Source organism: Sabethes cyaneus, chromosome 1 (assembly GCF_943734655.1).
Source record: "Sabethes cyaneus chromosome 1, idSabCyanKW18_F2, whole genome shotgun sequence".
In the NCBI taxonomy this organism is placed as follows: domain Eukaryota; kingdom Metazoa; phylum Arthropoda; class Insecta; order Diptera; family Culicidae; genus Sabethes; species Sabethes cyaneus.
In genome coordinates, this window is record NC_071353.1 from 14,155,023 (window position 1) to 14,161,331 (window position 6,309).

Below are 6,309 nucleotides of genomic sequence, written 5' to 3' on the forward strand. Positions count from 1 at the left end.
AAAGGTTTCGAAAAATATCGCCCTTGTATCGAAAATATCGTTAATTTTAATCACTAAAAATAACGTACTTAAACGTTATATTTCATGTGCCAGTAGTACGTAATAATTGTATTGTGAAACTGAATTGTTATTTATGCAACTTTTTACAAATTAAATGCAATAACAAAAGCACAACTTATCCAGCTTTTTACGCGCTATTATGGTGGCCGCTATAAATTGGGTTCGTAATATGTGAACAATCTTTTTGACAACTCTGCATACATCAAATCTGGCACTCTCCTCTTGCAACACTACCGTGCTCTTTCTTTCGTTTACGTCAAAGAAGGAAAGCAAAACTGGTGCGAAATGTAAACAAAACTATTGCCTTCCTTCTTTTGCGTAAACGAAAGAAAGAGCAACACTGCCGTACAGGAGAAGAGTGCCCAGTTTTGATGTATATGCAGAGTTGTCAAAAAGATTGTTCACATATTACGAACACCAAGGGGTCGGACACTCAGCACATTGTGCCCAGGCACTCCAGAGATATCAAGCGGCCTAGCAAGCGGCACACCTCTAAAGCCCTATAAAAATAACATTTATATGGCTTTACACACCTCCGGTTCAATGTTACATATGACATGGGAGCACTTCCAGTTGTCAAAATCATCTCGCACGGTTGCCAGATCTATCAGATTAGAACGAATTTAACAAATCTTGCAGTTCGGCACTTTCGGTACAGCATCGGCACAGTTCGGCTTGTTTCAAGTCGCCTAACATAAAAACGGCTGTGCTGAGTGACCGACCCCTTGACGAACACAATTTATAGCGTCCGCCATTATAGCGCGTAAAAAGCTGGATAGAAAATCGTTTGTTATCGATATTAACTGCATATGCGTTATAAACGAATAAAACGTATGGCTACGTTTTATTTCAATAATACGCATATTCGCAGTGAGTCAGGTAAAACAGTAGTGTCTTCATTTGTCTTCTTCCGGTTTTCCAGAATTTTTTGCCGATTTGAATTGTATGGTGCAGACATATGTCTTCAAGTGAAGACATTTCAAAATAAAAGTCTTCTTTGTATCAAAAATGTCTTCAAAATGAAGACATGTATTCACTACAGAGACTGTAGATTACAGAAGCACCGAGATACTCAAAAGCCGCTAAATTTTGAACGAAAGCGGAGAGCAAGAGCACCCCATTGACATCTCTATAACGAGCTGCAGTGAACGTCAGCGACAGCATGTCCTGGGCTCAAAATTTGACAGCGGGCCCCAATCAGACTGCTGGCAGTTGAGTGAAACGCAGTGCTGACACGCTATCTCATTTTCGCACACACGAGACGTTGGCAGCGAAAACATAGTTGCCTGCCTATGGGGTGGCGGAGAGTTGCCTTTATTTATGATGATATTCGCCGTTTTGTTTCAAAATTTAGCGGATTTTGAGTGTCTCGGCGCCTCTGTAATCTACAGTCTCTGTAGTCTTCCCTTCTGGCATCTCTACTGGTATCATTCAAAGGTTTCACTCTCAAATGATTCTACCTGTAAATAGGTCGGATTTCATCCCATTGGCAAGCAACCATGTTTTTGCTGCCAACATCTCGAGTGTGCGAAAATGAGATAGCATGTCAGCACTGCGTTTCACTCAACTGCCAGCAGTCTTATTTGGGCCCGCTGTCAAATTTTGAGCCCAGGACATGCTGTCGCTGACGTTCACTGCAGCTCGTTATAGAGATGTCGATGGGGTGTCGGATTTAGTTAAAGCTAGGTTGAAACTACTCAAAATGCCCTTAAAGTGTACAAACTCAAACTTTGGGTAAAAATTTCAACCAATTTTGGCTACTTGCTACCGATAATTGAATTATTCTCTATTTCGCAACATGACCACACCGCGGCGCGCGGGTGTTGCTTTGAGTTTTCGATATAAAACCATTCAAATGTACAAAACCCTACAGCATAAAACCCTGCAAACGCAAGCTACTCCGCGACATGCATAACAGAGGGTACTAGTGTGCAAGCAAAATGTGCAGGACGATGGTTTTTAAAGGATTTTCTTTTAAGTGTCATGTCAGTTCGTCAGTGATTCAAGTGTGTACATTAAGGACCAGAGCTGCCATAAATACAGATATTTGAGTAATATTTTGACATACATACTGCACATACTGTTATGGGACTTGACAGCACAAGATCGTATTGAAAAGGTGGAAACTTTCGTAAAATATTCATCAATCCCGGTAAATATATTTAGCACCCGGGTAATGTATATAAATATGCATAAATATATCTAATATTATCAATTTCCCACCCTTTCGTACGCGATGAATTATAACCGTCGCGGGCGAAACCATCGCCGGAATCGTCGAGAGGGCAAATATCGTTTATTTTGTCAAGTAAATCGATAGCTCACGTGCTAGACAAGCATAATATATACTTATAACTTACATACAGCCAAGCAGATTCTTTCTGCGACGATTTCAAGCCATCAAAAAAGTGTGCAGCGCGTTTTCTTACCAAAGAAACGGACAATATATTTATTAAATTTGAAGTGATTCGCCCCGTGTACCGGTACACATTTAAACGATTCGGTAAAATTTACCGAAATCTAAACAGTCGAATGTTTGGTAAAAATTTCGGTAGTGCATATCGACATTTACGGATCATTAGAAGTGATTGGCGCACGGGGCGAATCACTTCAAATTTATTAAATATATTAATGCATATTTACATAGTGTTACCCGGGTGCTAAATATATTTACCGATATTGATGAATATTTTACGAAAGTTTCCACCTTTTCAATACGATTTTGAGCTGTTAAGTGTCAAGTCCCAGTAATTTGCGGTTTCGTCACTAACGAGAATGACATTAGCTGCGGATCGTTTATGTAGGAGTGAGAGGGGAGCAAAGAGTGGAGGAGAGGATCCGGGAGTTTGGAATTTGATGTTCTTGATATTATTCCTACTGCAAACAGCTTCAGCGAGGTCCACAGCTAATGTCAAAAAATCTTTATATGTGGTGGAATACTTCATAACAGTATGTGGCAAGAATTGTTATGATGAGGTGGACACATTTAAATTAGTAACTACCGTGGACCCCCATTTGTTTGACCGTTTTTAATCTGAACACTTTAATTTGAACCCCGTTCAAATGTCATTCTCAATATGACATCATTTGCTTATGCAGACAATGCACATAAACACGATTTGTTTGTACTGATCTAGCGTGTTTAATCTGTTTCAAAATGCGTTTTCCCAACGATTATGGTAGAAATCTGATCGGAGAATGAAATATTCGCTGCTTGCAACTGCCAACTGAATCAAACCACCAAAACAATAACAAAGAACAGGGCAGCCAGCTCACCCAAGCTCCAGCATATTTAGGGTTACCAGTTGTTCAAATTAAAAGCTAACCCCGTTAGTTTGCATGAGGAATCGTTCAAACGAACGGGGGCCCACTGTACTGAAAATAATCTGCACATAACTAATGGTAAATTTCCATATGAAAATCCATATGATTATCATGTGCTACATATAAACAAAATCCGCCCAGAAGTACACATAAAAATTATACGCATATGAATAGTATTGCCCCTTTTATGACTATTTAGACTACTGTGATAATCATTTAATGCAACGTACCGCAATTTTCACTGTTAATCTGACACTAGAGTGGCTTTTAGTTTGATCTACTAATGAGTTGGACTTCTTTTTCCTTTTTTCCCTTCTTTTTCACTTCATTTTCTTTGAGCGAAATCGTGTGCGAGATTCGACTGTGATAATCGTGTAAATCGGTGAAGTCTAAATAGGGGCAAATGTCGCAATATGTGCAAATTTTAATGATAATTGTTAAAAACACATATATGATAACTGTTTGGCACATACATTTCATTTACTGAGCACACTGCAAAAATCTATGGGTGGGACACATAGAAACTATACGAAAAGTTTTCTCAGCGTGTATATTTATCAATATTTATCACATATTGAATATTGTGCTTCGCAGTTGTACCTGGATTAATCCAGATTATTTACTCTAATGCCAATGCATATAACAAAACAAAACAGCAACATTGCAGTTGTCACTCTTTCTCTTTTTCACTCACACACACTTAAACGATACGGTAAAATTTACCGAAATCTAAACAGCTTAACGTTCGGTAAAATTTTTTATTTCACCAAACATTACTAATAATCTGTAAACGTCGATTGGCACCATCGAAATTTTTACCGAACGTTCAGCTGTTTAGATTTCGGTAAAATTTTACCGAGTTCGGTGCTTTTTGTTAAGTGCGCAGCATTCGCATTGTCGCACTTTTTGTGCCAGTCTAAAAGTGCGACTGCGGTGTTCAGTAAGGTGCAAAATGCGGGATATTTATGCAGGAAGTGATTTACCCCGTGACGTCAAGTAAGTTGTGTTGGTAAATTCGCGGAAAAAACTTACTTTCAAGTGAATGTGAGCAATGAAAATAACCGGTGTTTCTATCCACCTTTTCGCGTGCTTAATGGCGGATAGTGGGCGTAACTTTTGGAAAACATTTCAATGCTTTTGGCAACTTTGTTAACGTACGCTTGACAGTTTTGCAAGGGGAAAATGTCAACATGACGTGAGCAGAGTTGCCAAAAGCATGTTATTTTTTCCGTTAGTTGTACCCACAAGCCATAAAGCCCTATAAATGTATATCTTTATAGGGCTTTAACTAGCCGCCATTAGGCACGCGAAAAGGTCGATATCGTTTATTAACAAACTCGGCGATCGTCATGGGTAAAATTTGAAAACTAGAAACTAGAAAGCTTCTCTTGATTAACCGTGCTACCCAAGTAACCAGTGAGCACTTAAAGAAGCAGAAATCAAGCTTTTTATTAGCCTATGGTGCACACCATATCGTGCAGCATAGTTCAATATGCCTATTGTCGCAACATTCTGTTGCGGTGCACCTTCGTCAAGATTACTTTGGTACCGTAATCCGTTGCTAGCGCCAGTGAACCGGTGGGAGAAAACTGAATGGACAAACGTCACTCGGATAAAGTAAACAACTGATAGCATTTTTGTGATCTATCTAAAAATCGAATCTAAAACTAAAACTTGCTTTAAAAGTGTTTCAATTTATATTTGCCTTGCCTCTAAAACTAGTATAAATGTTTTGTGGTGCAAACGATACGTTGATTGAAACAATCGTTGTTTCATAGAGAAAAGAAGCCTACAGTACGGTCTGTGAATGAATAAGTACGGTCAGGATAGATTTAGCTAATAAAGCAGAATTGAGCTAATTACGAATAAGGAAGCTGGAAAAAGACACTAAACGTAAGTTCTATGAAAAGTCATTATTTCATTGTTCTATTATAATGAATTCAAACGTACCAAAACTTAAAATTATTGCACCTTTATAACAACTAATTATTTCTTATGTTATACGATAGGGATTTTTTAATAGCGTCATCAGTGGCTGTTAATAAAGTTACGTTATTAAAGAACCGGAAAACTGTCTTTTTGTTGCGTTCGCAACATTTAAAAAATCCGTTTAATCGCGATCGGGGAAACTTTAAGATGCCGAAGGATAGTGCAAAAGGACCCCAACCGGGTGTGAGTTGTGGTCTGTGCAAAGACCCGGATAATAGTTCAATGGTGAGTTGTGGTGAATGCAGTCGGTGGTTCCATTTTAAGTGTGTGGGTGTCGACGAAGGAATCCAAAATGTAGACTGGAGTTGCTCGTCGTGTGAAACGAAGCGTGCATCTCAGGGCGCATCATCCCGTGTGGCATCTGTACAGGGTGGAGCAGGAAAAAAGTCGGTTGCTGATCAGGAACAGCAAAACGAACAACTTCGACAGTTTCAAAGGTTGATGGACCAAATGCAAGCTAGGTTCGAACAACAAAAGCATACGTATGAAGAGTTGCTGCGTAAGAAGGACCTTGAAATGGAAAATGCAATAAGTGATTTACACCGTCAGTATCTATTAAATCTGGAGATAAAAGAGCAGCAGATACGGGAGGAGTTGAATGTTCCCGCCATTGTACTTCCTAATGCTAATTCAACATCGTTAAGAACTGAAACTCGTGTCGCAGATGGTGTTTGTTCGGCAATTACACGGGTGGAAAAGCAACTGCAGGATATGGCGAAAAAGCAGAATCTAGAAATAAAGCGGTTGGAAGAGCGATTGCAGGTGATGGAAATTGGCATGAGCAAATCTTCTCTTAGTGACGGCTTAAACTTCCGTGCAATCCCTTTCTCCGAAAACCAACGGTCGGGTGAACAGTTTGTGAGCTCTCTTCATGAGCTCAGCAAAAGTCAACTTGCTGCGAGGCAAGCAGTAGCACAAGAACTTCCGATTTTCTCT